At 37.3% G+C, this 20,970-nt stretch overlaps 1 protein-coding gene across 1 annotated transcript in view; it reads right to left on the reverse strand.

Moving 5' to 3' along the window:
• Positions 1–20,736, reverse strand: part of LOC144981024 (uncharacterized) — a 342,192-nt gene extending 321,456 nt beyond the window's left edge. The window contains exon 1 of the mRNA XM_078929090.1: positions 20,541–20,736. The gene's annotated coding sequence lies outside the window, so the exon portion shown is untranslated. The remainder of the gene's footprint in view (positions 1–20,540) is intronic.
• Positions 20,737–20,970: the final 234 nt, after the last annotated feature.

A 20,970-nucleotide genomic window follows, 5' to 3' on the forward strand; every position in this document is an offset into this window, starting at 1 on the left:
GGTTTCTGTTTGGCAGAGGAGTTCAAAGAGTTTGACTTTTTCTCTAAAACGAGTTTGGGGTCATAGAATAATAATATTATATCGGAGCGGAATATACTATGATGATATGAAGTCTATGCATCACGGGGTGTGATTGTATGAAGCATTGTTGTGTTTAAGGCGGTGGTTTATTTGCAGGCAAGTCGTATGAGAGAGAAATCCTGTTGGTACTTCCATCGCTGGGTCCCTTTTTGTTATTTTGTTCTTTTTTTTCATTTCGTTTTTTTTTCATTTTTTTTTGTTCGTTTGTTTCAATTTATTTTTTGTTTGTTTTGTTGTTATTTTGTTTTGTTTTTTCTTTGATTGTTGTTTTTTTTTTGGTGGATCCTTTGTGTTTTGTTTTATTTTTTTATTTTATTTTTTGTTTTGTTTTTTGTGGTATGACACTCGCTTTCGGATCGGAAGGTCCTGGCTTCGAGCCTCGCTTGGCGGATGGTTGAGTCCTTGGAAAAGGCTCTTTACTCATTTTCTCTCACCGTACTCAAGGTGTAAAATGAGGACCTGGCCGTTAACAGCGTTGTCTCTGTCCGAAAAAAATTGTAATATCGCCGAACAGACGTCATGTCCTGTCCTACATGTTAAATGTTGCTGTTGGACAGGACCCCTTGTAAAGCGCTTTGAGCACGTTTAGTGGATATTGCGCCATATAAAATCTCAATTTCTAAATAGCCGCAAAATTGACGGCCATTGTCGTGAAAGTTAGTCTATAAATATTAACATGAGAAAAACTTACAAGTATTATTTTTTAAAATAATTCTAGTACCTAAAGTGGATGCTAGGAATTATATATTGTACTGTCCAATTTTTTTTAAGCAACGAATAAGTCTTCTGGAAGACCAATTTAAAATAAAAACAACTCCTTGTTAACGTGAAGTATCGACAATTTGGACATTTTCCCCGTTATAAAAGAAAGGAAACCTTAAGTGTCTAACTAGCCTTTGCGAGAAAGCGTCTGGGAGGGAAACTATACGTGATGTAGGCAAAAATATACATTTTAACAAATCGATTGAAAAAAAAATTTAATGATCAAAAATAACAATCCAAACCTTTTTGACAAAGTGATACTAATTAGGCTGCAAGAAGCTGTGGACTGTAAATAGTAATAAACAAAAAAATAATATAACAGCTTTCAAAAAAAGAACAAAATACCAAACACGGATCGTTTCGGGGTCAAAACCCTTCTTCAGCCAACAACAAAAAACAATAAAGACATAAATACATTACTAAATTCCAGATAGACTATCTGGATAGACTATCTGGAATTTAGTAATGTATTTATGTCATTATTGTTTCTTGTTGTTGGCTGAAGAAGGGTTTTGAGGCCTAAACGTTCCGTGTTTGGTATTTTGTTCTTTTTTTTTTTTGAAAGCTGTTATGTTCATTTTTTTGTTTATTAAACCTTTTTGACAACAACACACAGGGCAGAGACGTGCTGTAAGACGTTGGAAACGAAGCCTTCTAAGATTTGAGAAAAGAAAAAAAAAACACTTGATCGTGTTTATGTAGAACAAGGCGAGGAAGTCTCATTTTCTGGAATGGCTTTTTTGTTCTTTATTTTTTTTAGTTTGTTCTTGTATTTTTCTGACTTGGTTTGCCTGGCACTGTTTCATACACGCTTTTTCAGATTAATATATCAGTGTTGTGTTCTTAGATCATTAATTTATTATATGTATCTTTCCAAGAATCTACAAACCAATAATTGTTACAGTCATCTTCATCCATCGTGGCTTGTGCTCTTGAGCACGTTGCCAGTCAGCTGTCTCGACAAATCACGATCCTCTGCGGTGCGCGTGAAATCTGTGTTGCTTTTTAAGTCACATTAGGCCATTCTTAGGTTATTTAGATAAGTCGTTCTTTGTCTTCCTCTAGCTCTCTTTCCTTCGATCAGTAAGAAACTTTATTTAACAGAATATCACAAAAGATACATGTGTACAGGATGACGGTTGGATATGACTCCTGACAAGGTAGTCAGTAGAACAACCGCTAGTTGTGAACGATGCTACATTAGATGGACGATAAAAGTTACGATACTTGAATACAATAACTTTCATTCACAACAATCAGCACAATATTAAATAACGTGATCAAAACGCCTTGCAAAAGGCTCAAAACCAACAACAACAACACTTAACATGTAGGATAAGACATGACGCCTGTAAGGAGATTATATTTCAAATATTTTTACCCGACGTAGACAACGCTGCTAACGGCCAGGCGACGCTCGTTTTACACCTGAGTACGGTTTTACACCTGAGTATGGTTTTATACTTGAGTACGGTTTTACACCTGAGTACGGTGAAAGAATGTGACGTGAATAAGGAACCTTTTCCATCGATTCAACTTTGCACCGTTCAGCGTAGCCAGGACTCGAACCTTGGACATTCCAGTCCGAGGCTGGGTGTTATACCCTAAGACCACGAAGCCGCACATGGAATGGGATGGAAAATAACGTATAGACCATAAAATGACCCACCGCCCTAATCATTGAGTTAGAGGTCAGCGTAGCACAGCGGTATGGGCTTTGTTTTTGGTTTTGTCTTTATGGTTTTTGCAGTGTTTGAAGCCCGAAAAGGTTCCCTGTCCGTTAACAGCTTTATCTCTCTCTCGAAAAAAAATGTAATATCGCCTGACAGTCGTCATATTATCTCGTCCTATACGTTAAGTGTTGCTGTTGGCCAGGGACACCTTGTAAAGTGCATTGAGAAGATTTTAGTGGATATTGCTCTATATAAATGCTCAATTTTTTTAATTATGTGTGAATGAACCGAATGTATTTTGTATTTTTTTTTTTTTTTGGAAGCTGATTTATTCATTTTTGTTTCTTACAAAGAAAATGTCCGTTCCCCGAGGTTCAAACTCTGATGGCCGTTTCTAGCCGAAAGATCACACCCATCACAACAGACACAACAACAGGACAAAGATTTATTTCCCCTTTTTATTCATATGTAAACAACAAATGTTAAGTAAATTAGAATTCTCCGTAAAAACGTGTTATTTTTATCATTCCATTTGTTATTGAAACAACAAGCCTAACTTCGTTTTCGTGTTTCCTTCAGTTCGACGAGTTCAAACTCTTATTATGATGAAAGTTTTGCTTGAAATTTCGTTTCGTTATGTAGATTTTCCCTCAAAGTCAGATATCGTTTACGCACCTTGAACTATTTTAAACTGATTTATTTGTTAGTTTGTTATTTTCAGACTTGGAAAAATTTCTCACTTTTTTTTTTGGAGACTTATGTAGGATTTTTAAAAACACTATACTCTAAGCTCTGTAAACTTCTGATAAGATTAATCATGAACAATTTTCAATAAATTCAGTAATCTATAATATATTTATATATATATATATATATATATATATATATATATATATATATATATATATATATATATATATATATATATATACACACACACACATACTATGCCATGCATTGCCTAATATTTACTTTCAAACTCTTTGTTTACACTTCAGCTGGAAGATAGGTAGAAACAAGAGCAACGTGCTGAGTTATCGGGTTGTTTTAGTATAGGACACGAGAGGGTGGGCGTAGGGTGGGCACATCTTGAAGTTGTTACGTTTCATTTATAGATAGTATGCGCTTGGCTAAGAAGCTCATAACATTGCCATCCGGAAGTATAACGGACCAACACACAAAACTGTGTGTATCCATGCACGTTTTTAGTCGGGTTAATAGAGTTCAGTGAGCATTACTCATAAACCCGGATGGCAAAAAACAATAACAAAGACCTGAGTGACGTCATCTTCGAACTATCTATACATAGAACGAAGATGGCGTCACTCTGGTCCTTGTTATTATTTTGTGCCATCCGCGTTTATGAGTAATTCTCACTGGACTGTATTAACCAGACTATAAACGTTCAAGGTTACACAGAGTTTTGTGTGTTGGTCTGTTATATTTCCGGATGGCAATGTTATGAGCTTCTTAGCCAAGCGCATACTATCTATAGATGAACTCAACGTAGATGCCATCAGTTCAGAGAGTACACGAGACAAAACGACGATTCCTTTACTATCAAGCATATCACATATTATTATAAAAGAACCAGTTAAGTTTATTCCGGTTTCTGTCACGTGAAATTGCTTGTTACCTACAAGTCGTGTATCGAATACATGTGGATTGACATATTATAGAACCAGTCAAGTTTATTCCGGTTTCTGTAACGTGAAATTGCTTGTTACCTACAAGTCATGTATCGAATACATAATGTGGATTGACATATTATAGAACCAGTCAAGTTTATTCCAGATTTTGTAACGTGAAATTGCTTGTTACCAGTTATGTATCGATACATGTGGATTGACATATTATAGAACCAGTCAAGCTTATTCCGGTTTCTGTAATGTGAAATTGCTTGTTAACTTCCAGTCATGTATCGAATACATGTGGAGTGGTGTGCGTAAAATGCATTTACACAAGAACGAATGTGTATGAAAGGAGTCAGACAAAGAAAGAAAGAAAAACATCCCTCCAAAAAACTGGGGACTGGGGATCAAACTTCAGACCTCCTGATTAACGCCGGCAATCGGAAGGTCAGAGGTTCGATCCCCATTCAGTCGAGGAAGACTGATTTTTTGGGAACGTTTTTTTTTTTCTAGTATTTTTCTTTCTTGCTTTGGCACTTTTCATTTTAAAAAAAAATTAAATTGAGCTGTTATATAGCGCAATATCCACTAAACGTGCTCAAATCGCTTCACAAAGAACGATACATGACACCTGTTAGGCGACAATACAATTTTTTCCGACAGAAACAACGCTGTTAACGACCACGTACTCATATTACACCTGAGTACGGTGAGGGAATATGAGTAGAGGGTCTTTTCCAAGGACTCAACTATGCGCCGATCGAGCCTCGAACCCAGGACTTTCCGATCCGAAAGCGAGTGCCAACAACTAGACAACTAGACCATAGCCGCTCCATAGATAGAAGGAAGTTGACGTCTCTCAGGTCTTTGTTATTGTTTTTGCCATCCACGTTTATGAGTAATTCTCACTTAACTGTATTATCCAGACTATAAAAGTTCATGTTTACACATGGTTTTGCTGGATGGCAATGTTGCGAGTTTCTTAGCCAAGCGCATACTATCCATACACACTTGTTCAGATCTATATCTTACACCGGTGACTGCTGTCTAATTTTCAATTTGAAATTTACACAAAGACTCAGCGCAAAGGCTAAGAGGGAGAGAAAGATAAAGTGAGTAAATGTGACTCATATATACATAAGGGAACAACACAAAACAAAAAATGTTTCGGTCCTTGACCTTCGTCATGAGACAAACAACAAAACACAAATATGTAAGGTTACATACAAACTATCACATTTTGTCAAATGTGACCCATCGTCTCAAAACGGTATTATGTCGGAACGAACCATATTCGTAAAAGCGGAATTAATTGTTAAACTGGTCAAAAATATAAATAGTTGGTATTTAGCACCCTATGATATGGTAAGCATTCTCCTCAATAAAACATATAAACTCAACACAAGTCTGACATTTCTGGCTATACAGTCAATGTTCAACATCTTAACCATCCCGACTTAATACCGTTTTGAGGCGAAGGGTCACAAATGTGGAAATAATATAAATGTATGGAGAGGGTGTTGGATGTGGATGCAAGAAGACAAAGCAGTCTTGGGGCTATGTTTTATGTTTTTACACATCATATTGTGACCCATCGTTTCAAAACGGTGTTGTATTATGTCGGGATGAATCTCATGATTGAAATTGAATGTTAAGCTTAACCCTTCCTTACCACCTACCACCAAAATCGTCACATTTGCGACGACATAATATACATTTTTTTGTAATTCAAATTTATGTTGCATATCACAGATTTGGAAGAATGATCTTTGTTTAATTAATAAGAACATGAAGTTGTTTTGTTGAGAGCTTGTTGGAGTTTTAAAAATCCATTTTTCTGCTGGGTAAGCCTGCCATTTTAGGGAAAATACTGAAAATGATCGGTAAGTAGAGAGTTAAGCTTAATCTATTTTTAAAAATGAGTTGCTGTTTTTGTCTAATGTGACCAATGGCCTACTCAGAGCCGTATTATGTTTGGGGCGGTTTAGATGCAAAATACTCAATTTACAGTTATAAAAAAAATAATATGAAACTTTGGTTAATTGTATGTGTTTTATTTAGAACAATGGGTACAGTATCTTTAAGAGATAAAAACTAAATTCTCACATATTTTTTGTTGTCTTTGGCATCTTATTGACACCGACAGACGTGCACTTATTTACAGGTCTGATAACCCACTTCTTTATGGGCTCATTGTTGTAATTAAAATCTCAAACAATGACGCAAAATATTGTCCACTTCACACAATATTAAACTAGGCCCATAATCGGGTTCGGATGTCAGACCTGTTTATATGCTCACGTCGACCCCGACATACCCTTTGCAAGGCGTTTTGATCACCTTATTTAATATTGTGCTGATTGTTGTGAATGAAAGTTATCGTATTCAAGTATCGTAACTTGTATCGTCCATCTAATGTAGCATAGTAACCGTTTTGAGACGTTAGGATGCAAAATGCTTTCATTGGGGAGATTGAACTTTCTAAATTAAAAAAAAAAAATTTTAATCAAATTTAAAATGTTAAATCTTAGTTCTATTCATGTTGGCTTTATATTCAGATCTCTTCATCTATTTCACCCCCATTATAATACTGGAATACCAGGTTGGAGCGTTTTTGCCAAGATTTAAGACAAGTTTCCTCGTCAAACTTTCAAATACGTGTTTTTCTAGAGTACGGCAGTTTAACTGGTTAATAAAAAACGTTCTCGAAAATGACCTTTGAACTGTGACTGGAATGTAAACCAAAACAAACCAGCAGGTGCTTCCACGGCAACAAGTGACAGATCCTGAAAATGCCCTACTTCCACAGTGAAATCTAAACAAAAATCCTAGACGAATGTCTTACTTGTGCGGCTATGTGGTCTTGTGGTATGACACTCGCTTTCGGATCGGAAGGTCCTGGGTTCGAGCCTCGCGCTAGGCGCATAGTTGAGTCCTTGGAAAAGGCTCTTTACTCACTTTCTCTTACCGTACTCAGGTGTAAAATTAATACCTGGCCGTTAACAGCGTTGTCTTTGTCCGAAAAATGGTATTATCGCCTAACAGGCCTACATGTTAAATGTTGCTGTTGACCAGGGACCTCTTGTAAAGCGCTTTGAGCACATTTGGTGGATATTGCGCTATATAAAGCTCAATTTTATTATTTTTATTTTACTTTATTTATTACTTACTTACTTATCAGAACAAGCGACCACCTGAGCTCTAGACCTTCGGTCTTGTGCCATGACGTAGAAGTTAGACGTCTTTTGTAGTTGTTGGTGTCCAGGTGACTATATATAGTGTGTTACTGATGCTTGGATTTGCTGGGAGGAATGTGCATCTCAGGTCTTCAAGAGGTTGACATTCAAGCAAGTGGTGCACCACCACACCACGAGACGAATGACAAAATGATCATTTTGGTAGCTAGACGAACCATGGCCATAATTTACTTTTCCCCCTTGTCCTTCAAGAGCTGATGAGTTCAAAGTCAACGTGCACTATTTGCACGTCTGATAACCCAATTCTTATGAGCACATTGTTGTAATGGTAATCTCTAACAAAATCACGCAACATATTGTCCGTTACAACAATGTTAAAGTGGATTCAGATGTCAGATCTGCATATATGTGACCCCTCGTCTCAAAACGTATTATGTCGGGATGAACCAGATGCTAAAAAGTCAAATTATAGTTAAAACTGGTCAAAAATATGAAACGTTGGTATTTAGCACAGTAAAATATGATATTCCTTCTCCTCTATAAAGCATATAAACTCAACTTAAGCATTATATTTCTGGCTACAAATTCCATTTTCAGCATCTTAATCATCCCGACTTAATACCGTTTTGAGAGGTCACATGTGTACGGGTTGGATCAAGTCCGGGACTTGTATTGTTCTCATCGGAAACCTCTTCATACCATTGTCACTCTTTCGTCAAATTACAGGGCGACGACCACCACAAGTAATTGCATAGAGTGAGTTGGACAATCAATGGGATCATTTAATCCGTTCCTTGAGCTTTTTTTTAAATTGGTCTTTATATAGCGCAATATCCACTAAATGTGCTCAAAGCGCTTTACAAGGGGTCCCTGGTCAAAAGCAACATTTATCATGTAGGACGGGACATGCCGCCTGTTAGGCGATATTACAATTTTTCGGAGAAAGACAACGCTGTTAACGGCCAAGTACTCATTTTACACCTGAGTACGGTGAGAGAATGTGAGTAAAGAGCCTTTTCCAAGGACTCAACTATGCGCCGAGCGCGAGGCTCGAACCCAAGGACCTTCCGATCCGAAAGCGAGTGTCATACCACAAGACCACATAGCCGCAAGATTGGCAAAGCGACAACTCACAAGGCGGTGCTCTTACCTAAAAATAACGTCAAAATGACAAGTCAAAGCGTCAGGCTATACAAGTCAACAATATGACTTCAAACTTGTTAAAAAGGTCTCAAATTTGATATTTTAAATAATTGGGTTTATCATTATTTAATTCATTGTTAAAGACAATGCAAAGAAAAATAAATTAACGAAAATTATTGATAAAGCGATGGAAGGATATGACAGAGTTCAAGTAAACACACACACACGCATGCACACACGCACATGCACACATAAATACAAACGTACACACACACACACACAGATCGATAGATAGATAGATAGATAGATAGATAGATAGATAGATAGATAGATTAATAGATTGATAGATAGATATATAGATAGATAGAGTGATAGATAAAAGGGGAGCGAGAGAGAGAGAGAGAGAGAGAGAGAGAGAGACTGACAAATACACACACAGACAGACAGACAGAGAGACTGATACACACACAGAGAGAGAGAGAGAGAGAGAGAGAGAGAGAGAGAGAGAGAGAGAGAGAGAGAGAGAAACATTCCAATATAAAACGCGTGTTGTATCACAGACACTCATTAGAGACCACGAAAGATGAGAATGATCGCCATTTTTCCTTGCCTCCCTCGACGACTTTTTAAACAAGTCTTTGGCCACAAAAGAAAACAAATCGTGGGCTCTATTCAATAGTTCAACCAATGGAATCACTTTTTCCCCGAGCTCTACTAACGACATCTCACTCGACGGTGCAAAAACCTAAAAAATGACGTCAGACTATAAGTCTAAGAGGGTTCTAGTGTCAGGCTATATTATTATTATGTTAACGATGGCTACAGTACACTCCGGTGGTTTTCTGACATATCGGTATTAGGCAGTCTTGGCCGATTTTGAAAATAAAAAAATGTCAGACACATCATAGCAAAAAATTCCAAAATAGTGTAAACTCAAAAAAATGCCAAAATAGTGTAAATTAATGAGTAATTCATTCGAGTTCCTCTTAAAACATCATCATCATCATCATTGTCATCATAATTATCATCATAATAATTTTCATCCTTATTCTCATCATCATCATCGTCATCATCATCATCATCATCCTCATCATCATTGTCATCATCATTATCATCATAATCATCTTCGTCCTTATTCTCGTCATCATCATCATCATCATCATCATCATCATCATCATCATCATCATCATCATCATCATCGTCATCATCATCATCAACAACATCATCATAACATCATCATCATCATTGTCATCATAATCATTTTCATCCTCATTCTCGTCATCATCATCATCATCATCATCATCATCATCATCATCATCATCATCATCATCATCCTCATCACCATCATCATCATCCTCGTCACCATCATCATCATCATCATCATCATCATCATCATCATCATCATCATCATCATCATCATCCATCATCATCATCATCATCATCATCTTCATCATCATCATCATCATCATCATCATCATCATCATCATCATCATCATCTTCATCATCATCATCATCATCGTCATCACATCATCATCTGCACCATCGTCGCCATCATTATTAATTTGTGCATGTTCCCCTCACTCCAATCATAGATATAACATTATTATTTTTAAAAGTATCATAGAAAGCTTATCACATTTTATCTTATTTTTATGTCACCATAATAATATATCACTTCCATTGAAGAAGGGCAATAACCCAAACACTTGTAAAGATCGTTTTGGAGATGACCGGGAACTAATGGAGTCGACATCAATTTCCGGTCATGGCGACGGATCAAGGTTTTCTATGGAATTTGACAGTTACCTTGTTATTGATGTTCTTGTTGTCATAACAACTACCCTTGTCTAGGACAGGGGTATAGGGAAATATAATATTCAGGGACGAACAGATTGGGATGGAGGGGGGGGGGGGGGTGTGATGATAGATACGTGGGTGACTATGATTTGATTAAAGGAAGGAATATTGAAAGAGATAGTGGTTATAGATTTATCAGGAGTGAACGATTATCCTACAGTTGCGTCCAACCCTATATTATTATGCCTTTCGTAAATTACGCTGTAGGCCGAATTGGTTATTTAAATAACCTTCTTTTTTTTTTTTTTTTTTTTTTGCAAATGTATGTATTGAAAAGGGGGGGGGGGGGGGCGGCGAAGTGGCCGAGTGGTTAAGGCATGGCACTGTGACCCTCCTGATTAATATATCCACTAAATGTGTTCAAAGCGCTTTACAAAGTGTCCCTGACCAACAGCAACACGTAACATAGATAACGAGACATTACGCCTGTTAGATAGATAATACTTTTTTTCCCCAACAGAGATGACGCTGTTGACGGCTAGGTAAGGTCCCAGGTTCGAGCCCCGCTTCCAGCACTTTCGTTTATTTTGTTTTTATCCTTGAGCAAGATTATTAACCTCCAGTTCGCTTTCTTGGACAACATGGGTGAAAAGCGGAAGCGAGGACGAGAGACGCATGAGCACAACCAACATGACGTTCTATCTCTAAAAACTTTTCCGCCGGTGACGTCACAGACTATAGGTGACGTCCAATCAAAGGACGCGACTCTTCCGCTAATCTCATTCCCTATAATGATGGCGTGACGAAATGTTTATTTTTAAAAAGTCTATTGAAATTAAATTAAAAAGTCTGTGGCTAAAATTGAAAAAATATGTTTTGTTACTGTAAAGCTGTGTTGAACGGACAGATAAGCCAATAAATACGGCTATGTGGTCTTGTGGTATGACACTCGCTCAGTGCATAGTTGAGTCCTTGGAAAAGACTCTTTACTCACATTCTCTCACAGTATTCAGGTGTAAAATGAGCACCTGACCGTTAACAGCGTTGTCTCTGTCTGAAATAAAACTGTAGTATCGCCGAACAGGCGTCATGTCTAGTTCTTTAAGTTCCGTGTTGCTGTTGGTCAGGGACCCTTTGTAAAGCGCTTTGAGCACGTTTGTTGGATATTGCGCTATATCAAGGCTGAATTAAAAATCTCAAATAACGCGGGATAGAACTTCGGCTGCTAGTGAGATATTTTGGCGCTTTACATAGATTTGTTCCAACTAACGAGCACTACCCAAGTTCCACATAAACATTCTTTGGTCCCTTATTTGTTTTTATGTTTTGGTTTTTTTTTTTTTTTTTGTTTTGTTTTTTTTTTGTTGTTGTTTTTTTTTTTTTGCCTGCATAGAATTCTTTGTCACGGTTTGTTGGGCGGTTGTCAAGTTTGATGAGGTTGATGCGAGATATGGCAAAAAATATGTCTACTTGTGTTTTGGACGATGGGAGCTAACAAAGCAAGAATGGAAACTAAAGAGGGGACGCATAAGTTGAGATAGACAGAGAGAGAGGGAGGGAGAGAGAGAGAGAGAGAGAGAGAGAGAGAGAGAGAGAGAGAGAGAGAGATAAAGAGAGAGAAAGTGAGAGAGAGAGAGAAAGAGAGAGTGAGAGAGAGAGAAAGAGAGAGAGAGTGAGAGAGTGAGAGAGAGTGAGAGAGAGAGTGAGAGAGAGAGAGAAAGAGAGAGAAAGTGAGAGAGAGAGAAAGAGAGAGTGAGAGAGAGAGAAAGAGAGAGAGAGAGTGAGAGAGTGAGAGAGAGTGAGAGAGAGTGAGAGTGAGAGAGAGAGAGAGAAAGAGAGAGAGAGGGAGAAAGAGAGAGAGAGAGAGTGAATTGATATAGCCTTACTTTCAACGCATAATAATACGTTTAAAGGACACAAGACTTTTGCATAATATTTAAATCGCAGACGTGCCTTGAAACAGTAGTACATGTATACTTGTGTTTTGGACTATGGGATCTAACAAAGCAACAATGGAAAATAAAGAGGGGACGCATACATTGAGAGAGAGAGAGAGAGAGAGAGAGAGAGAGAGATAAAGAGAGAGAGATAAAGGGAGAGAGAGATAGAGAGAGAGAGATAGAGAGAGAGAGAGATAAAGAGAGAGAGAGAAAAAGAGAGAGAGAGAGAGAGATAGAGAGAGAGATAAAGAGAGAAAGAGATAAAGAGAGAGATATATAAAGAGAGAGAGAGAGAGAGAGAGAGAGAGAGAGAGAGAGAGAGAAAGAATTTTTGATTTACCCAGACTTTCAAAGCATAACATTAAGTTTAAAATAAATATATCTTTTCCTGCGACAGAGATAACGCTGATAACGGCCAGGTAATCATTTTACACCTCAGTCCAAGGACTCAACTATGCACCGAGCGAGGCTCGAACCCAGGAGCTTCTGATCCGAAAGCGAGTGTCATACCATTAGACCACATAGCCGCACAAAAAGAAAAAAAAGATATGAAAAGGCTTATAATAATAATAATAATAATAATAATAATAATAATAATAATAATAATAATAATAATAATAATAATAATAATAGATCTTTATTGTCCATAAATATGGCAATTTGTCGTTTAGTTACACTTGTTATAACGTTAAATGATAACTGTAACATTGAACAGATATTTCACTCCTACTTATTTGTTCTCTCTCTCTCTCTCTCTCTCTCTCTCTCTCTCTCTCTCTCTCTCTCTCTCTCTCTCTCTCTCTCCTCTCTTTCTTTCACACGTGCGATATACACAACATAAACATATTCATTTCGTTCTCAATTTGTTACGATTGTGGCAATTCGACACCAAAAATTATCATCATTATCAATTGGTCAGTTAATCTTACATTAAATAAATTAATCAGTTAATCAGTCAACGAATCAATCCTTGGTTTTTCTGTACCATATGAAATATTCAAATTTTTTATTGCTGATGCTTGTGTGAAACAGTGTCAGACAAAGTAGTTAGAAAAATACAAGAACAAATTCCCTCCTAAAAATCACCCTGTCTCTACGGTTGATCGAACCTCAGGAGATACGACGCACGACACTGATATAACACTCGTTTTTGGATCAGAAGGTCATGGGTTCGAGCCTCGCTCGACGCATAGTTGAGTCCTTGAAAAAGACTCTTTACTCACATTCTCTCACACCGTACTCAGATGTAAAATAAGTACCTGGCCGTTAACAGCGTCGTCTCTGTCGGGGAAAAATGTATATTATCGCCTAACAGGCGTCATGTCTCGTTATCTATGTTACGTGTTGCTGTTTGTCAGGGACCCTTTTTGTAAAGCGCTTTGAGCACGTTTAGTGGATATTTATTGCGCTATATAAAAGATCAAGCTCAACTTTTTTTTTGAAATCAGGAGGTACGCACGACATCAACAAACAAAAAAGTCATGAATGAATCAGACCAGCGACATTTATAGAGAATCAGACACATCGAAATCTGTTTGCCATATTTTGCCCCATACAAAAAAGTCATGAATGAATCAGACCAGCGACATCTATAGAGAATCAGACACATCGAAATCTGTTTGCCATATTTTGCCCCATACAAAAAAGTCATGAATGAATCAGACCAGCGACATCTATAGAGAATCAGACACATCGAAATCTGTTTGCCATAGTTTGCCCCATACAAAAAAGGAAATCCTATAAATACTTGCTGTAAACCGCCGTAATAATAGAATCGAATGCCTAAAATGCCTGGTGGAAAATTGATTTTCTCAACGAAAACATAATATATCTAGACAGAAAATGTTAGTGTGAAAATCAAAACCCCCCAAGACAAACTGAAATGCTTTGCTTATGATAAAAATTGAAAACCTCTTATCGTTTCATTAAAAAAAAAAACGGAAAGTAAAGTAAATGGTGCTGCTCAAAGCTCGAAGAAATAAATAAATAAGAATGTGAAATTGAATGAAAGCTTTCAATTTAATATACGAAACATATAAAATGGACATTTCGGGTTTCCCCTTTGTCAACAAAACAGGAGGAATAAACCAATAATACGAATGAGATAGTGGCGTTAAGATGAATAAACCAAAATATTCATCTTAACAACGCCACTACCGCATTATCTCATTCGTCTGGAGTGTTTCATTCATCCTGTTTTGTTGATAAAGGGGAAACCCGAAACGTCCATTTTATCTGTTTTCGTATATTTTTATTAAATAGAAGCTTACATTCAATTTCACATTGTTTTTGTTTTTTTTTTGGGGGGGGGGGGGGCTTTTATGACGTAGATATTTGTTTTGTTTTTGCGAGGAACAGTTTATATACTTCTGTGTATCAGAATCGCCATATTAATATAATGCACGACATGTAGTGAAGAAACAATTTATTTTATCCGTTTGCATTATTTATTTTCAGTCTGAATTTTACAGATTTATTGTCTGAGAACACCGATGCATACAAATTTTATGTTCGAGGATGAGGAAAAAAATGAATGTTGATTTTGTAAGATCTGCTGTGTGTGATTGAAGATGAAACGGGTCCAGAATTCGTTTACAATAATGAGGAAACAAAAAAATAAATTTACAGCAATCTTGGGAAGCCGCCATATTTTCAAGAGGCGTGCGCCTCCATGCCCTCTGACCTGCGAGATTTATAGTTTCATCGCACCCCCCCCCCCAACCCCCCAACCGCCCCCTCGACACACACAAACACACTACCATCGCCTCTCTCTCTCTCTCTCTCTCTCTCTCTCTCTCTCTCTCTCTCTCTCTCTCTCTCTCTCTCTCTCTCTCTCTCTCCATCTATAATTCCATCTATTTATCTATCTCTATCCATCTTTCAATCTATCTATCTATTTATCTATCTATCTATCTATCTATCTATCTATCTATCTATCTATCTATCTATCTATCTATCTATCTATATTTTTATTCATATTTTAGAATTAATCTTACTGCCTTTATGTCTGTCTGTCTGTCTGTCTGTCTGTCTGTCTGTCTGTCTGTCTTTTTATCTTTCTATCGACCTCTCTATATTTCTATCTGTCTTTTTATCTATCTATCTATCTATCTATCTATCTAACTATCTATCTATCTATCTATCTATCTATCTATCTATCTATCCATCTATCTATCTATCTATCCATCTATCTTTCTATCTATCTATCTATCTATCTATCCATCTATCTTTCTATCTATCTATCTATCTATCTATCTATCTATCTATCTATCTATCTATCTATCTATCTATCTATCTATCTGTATTTATTTCGTTATATTTTTTTTCTTCTATCATTTGTTATGAGGTTAAATTGAGATTTCAAATAAAACCAAAAACCATAAACAAAAAATTCAATTTAATTCAATTAGATCTTAGACTGATATTATGCAAGTCGTGTGATGTTTTGACGGAGTACGTAATAAAAACAATCTTTGACCTAAATTAGATATTTCGAATCCCTGAGTTCTCTGACGGGCTCCTTGAATGAAGTCTTGTGTTTCTTTGACAATGAATAATCCAATAATCTCGGTCCATATAAATGCATGTATTGCTGCCTTTTTTTCATTTCTTGTAGAGTTCTCAACCAATAGCGACCTTGGGAGCGAGGGAATTGGTCGCATGTTTGGAATACTAGACTTTTGATTAATACAATTATTTGGTTAAATAAATAAAATAAATAAAATGAAATTCCCTTTATTCATCCACCCATAGGGGAAATTTTTCTCTAGGGTCTATTCCAAGGAGAGACTGGAATAACACGGGCGTCATTCGCAGTGCAGCGCCGTAAATTGAGCTAGGGCGAGGTGACTTGCTGAAGGTCACACAACGCAGTGAGTGGCGGGTGATCGAACTCGGTACCTTCAGGGTACGAAGCAAAGACCGTACCGCTGAGCCACGCTGCCTCCCTGATGTTGCTTGATGAATGTTAAATATGACAGGAACCGGGTCTCGTTCAACATGTTAAGTTAAGTGTTGCTTTTGGCTAGGGACCCTTTGTAAAGCGCTTTGAGAATGTTTAGTGGATATTGCGCTATATAAACGCTCACGTTTGTTTGTTTGTTTGTTTTTTTTTTGTTTTGTTGTTGTTGTTTTTTTTAATGTTTTTTTTAAAAACTCAAACCACTGATAACAAATCCATGAAAATCAATATTTTGCCAGATAGGTTGTTTAGCATCGAAATATTATATGCACATGTCTTTTTCAGTATGTATAATGATGTGAAGTGCACGACATGTGGCTCTACTTGTGGAAGATAAAAGTGACTCTTTTCTTCACAGTTATGTGAACGCGAAACACTTTATTATGACGTATCTTTCAGGTAAACAGCGTGACGTTGTTGTAATAGCTATCCTTCAGAACCATTGGCCAAATGGAGCCTGGGTTGTTTGGTTATTTTTTATCCCGGTCTATGTAACGTGAAACGGTGAAAAGTATTTCTTGCAACCCTTTGATTAGAACGCAAGACCATCGGAAAGTATAGTACCTACTTTCCGCCAGATCAAAGAGACTCAAATACCAAATCATTGCTGGGTGGACAGAATGAGAACTGGGGGTGGGGTGGGAGGGGGGAGGGGGGGGGGCGGCCATCATAATTAATCCCGACTTCACCAGGGATTGATCTCGGTCCCTTTGCGCGTGTGAAGCGATTGCCCTACCAACTGAGCTATGTGATGTTGTTGATTTTGGTATAATTTTCTCACACAAATTATGTAACCCATCGTCTGCTTCATACAGCTTAGTGAGAAGTACTCATAAACGTGGATGGCAGAAAACAATAACAAAGACCTGAGAGACTTCATCTTCGTTCTATCTATAACAGTTCTTGATTACACATAGTTTTTGTGTGTTGGTCCGTTATAACTCCGGGTGTCAATGTTGTGAGTTTCTTAGCCAAGCGCATACTATCTATAGTAAAAACAGAAACAAATATATACGTCACTATATATAAACTGAATGAAAACATGTTGAAATTGGGTTTCCTGACGGAATTAATTAACGCTTGGCATGGCACAACGGCTGTGTTAGATTCGTAAGTGTTAAAATGTGTTCTTTTTCGTAGTTCGAAAACAATGATCGAACTGGGTTCCTGTTCTCGGGTACGCAGCAAAGATCGTATCGCTGAACCACGCTGCTTTTGAAAAGAAGCAAAAATCTGTAGGATTGAGTTAGTTACAGTTAAACTGGCCAGAATTTGTGAATAAAAGAGTTTTGAATTGTTATATCAAAACTCAATCTGCTCAATGAAAGCATTTATTTCAATTCAAAGTTCATTAGTCAAGCTTATGCTTGAATTTATGAACCACGGCGTCTGTCAAGTATTTTGTCAGAATTAACTAGAAGAAAAAAGTGAGGTTAATATTTTTTTTTAAAATATCAGCATTCAAAAATTATGATATTTTGAAATTTAAGAAACAAAATTCATTCTATTGAACGAAGTCATTTATGTGAGCTAAATCTTTTTAAAAAATTAAGCTTCAGATTAAATTTTAAGCAACAATTCATCCTCATATAAATGAATAAATAAATAAGATTCTCTTCATTCATTCCATAGGGGAAATTTGTCTTTAAGGTCTATTCCAAGGGAAGACTGGAATAAGCCAGGTTTCAGCCGCAGTGCAGCGCTAGCAAACTGAGCTAGGGCAAGGTGACTTGCTCAAGGCCACACAGCGCAGCGGGTATTCGAACTCTGTACCTTTCGGATACGGAGCAAAGATCGTACCGCTGAGCCACGCTGCCCCTGATATAGATAGTATGCAGATGACGTCACTCAGGTCTTTGTTATTGTTTTTGCCATCCGCGTTTGTGAGTTGTTCTCACTAAACTGTATTAACCAGACTATAAAAGTTCATGGTTACACAGAGTTTGTGTGTTGGTCCGTTATACTTCCGGATGGCAATGTTGTGAACTCCTTGGCCAAGCGCATTCTATCTATAGATAGTTCGAAGATGACGTCACTCAAGCCTTTTTTGTTATATTTTGCCATCGGCGTTTGTGAGTTATTCTCACTGAACTGTATTAACCAGACTATAGATAGAATGCGCTTGGCCAAGGAGTTCACAACATTGCCATCCGGAAGTATAACGGACCAACACACAAATTCTGTGTAACCATGAACTTTTATAGTCTGGTTAATACAGTTTAGTGAGAACAACTCACAAACGCGGATGGCAAAAACAATAACAAAGGCCCGACTGACGTCATCTGCATACTATCTATAAAAGTTCATCGTTATACAGAGTTTTGTGTGTTGATCCGTTATACTTCCGGATGCAATGTTATGAGCTTCTTAGCCAAGCGCATACTATCTATAGTTTCGGTACAATTAATTGATGACATATTAAGCTTTTGAGTTACCCGGACCTTATAGATAGTATGCAGATGACGTCACTCAGGCCTTTGTTATTGTTTTTGCCATCCGCGTTTGTGAGTTGTTCTCACTAAACTGTATTTACCAGACTATAAACGTTCATGGTTACACAGAGTTTATGTGTTGGTTCGTTATACTTCCGGATGGCAATGTTGTGAACTCCTTGGTCAAGCGCATTCTATCTATAGATAGTATGCGCTTGGCTAAGGAGCTCATAACACTGCCATCGGGAAGTATTCCGGACCAAACACACAAAGCTGTGTGTAACCGTGATCGTTTATAGTCTGATTAATACAGTTCAATGAGCATTACTCAAAAACGCGGATGGCAAAAAAAAAATAACAAAGACCTGAGTGACGTCATCTTCGAACTATCTATACAGTTTTGAATTTTGAGACACATATGTGACCAACCGTCTTAAAACGGTATTATGTCGGGAGAAACGGATCCCATAAAAGTGAATTTAGAAGTAAGATGATAAGAATTAAGAGCTTTGAGATTTTTGAAATTTTAAGAAATGGTATCTTTCCCCACCATAATGAAAATAAGTTACCCTAAGTTTCGTTTTACGCTATATAAATGCTCTATGTCAGTTTTTTTTTCTGAATTCTTAAGAAAGACCCCAAAAATTCGAAAATAACTGTAAAGCACGTGATCAATGCCTGGGATGATAATCTATATATATATATATATATATATATTATATATATATATATATATATATATATATATATTTAAATAACGTTTGTTGCCTCACTAAACGCTTGTAATCTTAGTATCGAACTATTGTATATTTAATAGATAGTTCGAAGATGACGTCACTCAGGCCTTTGTTATTGTTTTTGCCATCCGCGTTTGTGAGTTGTTCTCACTAAACTGTATTAACCAGACTATAAAAGTTCATGGTTACACAGAGTTTGTGTGTTGGTCCGTTATACTTCCGGATGGCAATGTTGTGAACTCCTTGGCCAAGCGCATTCTATCTATAGAGAAAAGTGAGTGGAGCAGGCACTTATGTTGATAATAACAAGAAATGAAGTGAACAGGAAAATGCCAGAAGACAACAGAGAATAAAAACTTCTCAGTGGCGATGTGGGTTCGAACCCGCGAGCTCCTACTGTAGAGTCACGATCTCCCCGGCCAGGTGGAGTTGTCGTACCAGTAAGGTCGCGGGTTCGAGCCCCCGTCGCCGCTGCGAAGTTTTTATTCTCTGTTGTCTTCTGGCACTTTCCTACTCACTTCATTTATTGTATTTTTGATAGGCGCTTTACAAGGGTCCCTAGCCAACAACCATACTTAACATGAAGGATGAGAAATTACAATTATTATCTTCAGACAGAGACAACGCTGTTAACGATGAAAGAATGTCATGAGTAAAGAGGCTTTTCGAGGACTCAACTAAGCGCCGCTCATAGCGGGACTCGAATTCTGAACCTTCCGATCCGATAGCGAATGTCATACCACAAGACAACATAGCCTCACATTCTAATAAGAACTGATCACTGTTCTAGGCTAGGTCGTGTTAAAGAAACACCAAATCAAAGTAGAGGGACATGAATCGCATGGTATCTACAGATCAACTTCGTCGCTATAGATAGTATGCGCTTGGCTAAGAAGCTCATAACATTGCCATCCGGAAGTATAAAGGATCAACATACAAAACTGTGTGTATCCATGAACGTTTATAGTCAGGTTAATACAGTTCAGTGAGAATTACTCATAAACGCGGATGGCAAAAAACAATAACAAAGACCTGAGTGACGTCATCTTCGAACTATCAATAGAAAATAGATTTGTCTATCTCATATATATATATATATATATATATATATATATATATATATATATATATATATATATATATTATATATATATAATCAATCACCTTGAGTTATAAAGGTACTCACCCAGATCTAAGTTAAATCTTTCCACTGCTATATTTATCCAACGAATAGTAGTCCACACGAAATCACAGAAGTCGAAAGTTTCACTCTCTAAACAAAACAAAGCGGAACATTATTAATCCCCCACCAAAGTTATTGTTTTTGTTTGGAAGAGTTCGCCTTGTTGGCGAGACGAAGCATGGATGAATTTTTATGAAGTAATATGAACGCACGAGATAAACGCAAGTTAGAAATTTACACCGGGCGGATAGGAGAGGCGCCGAGATTTTAATTCTGATCTCACATAGATACACATAAACAGAAGCACGTGGGGAGGGGGTGAGCCGGGGATTTGCTTGTGGGACCGTGGTACGGAGAAAGTAGTAATTCTGAGAGAGAAGGGAGGGACTGGGAGTGGGAAGAAAGAAAGAGAGAGAGAGAGAGAGAGAGAGAG

Source organism: Berghia stephanieae, chromosome 10 (assembly GCF_034508935.2).
Source record: "Berghia stephanieae isolate SIO BIC M18660-M18661 chromosome 10, UCSD_Bste_1.3, whole genome shotgun sequence".
Lineage (NCBI taxonomy): Eukaryota > Metazoa > Mollusca > Gastropoda > Nudibranchia > Aeolidiidae > Berghia > Berghia stephanieae.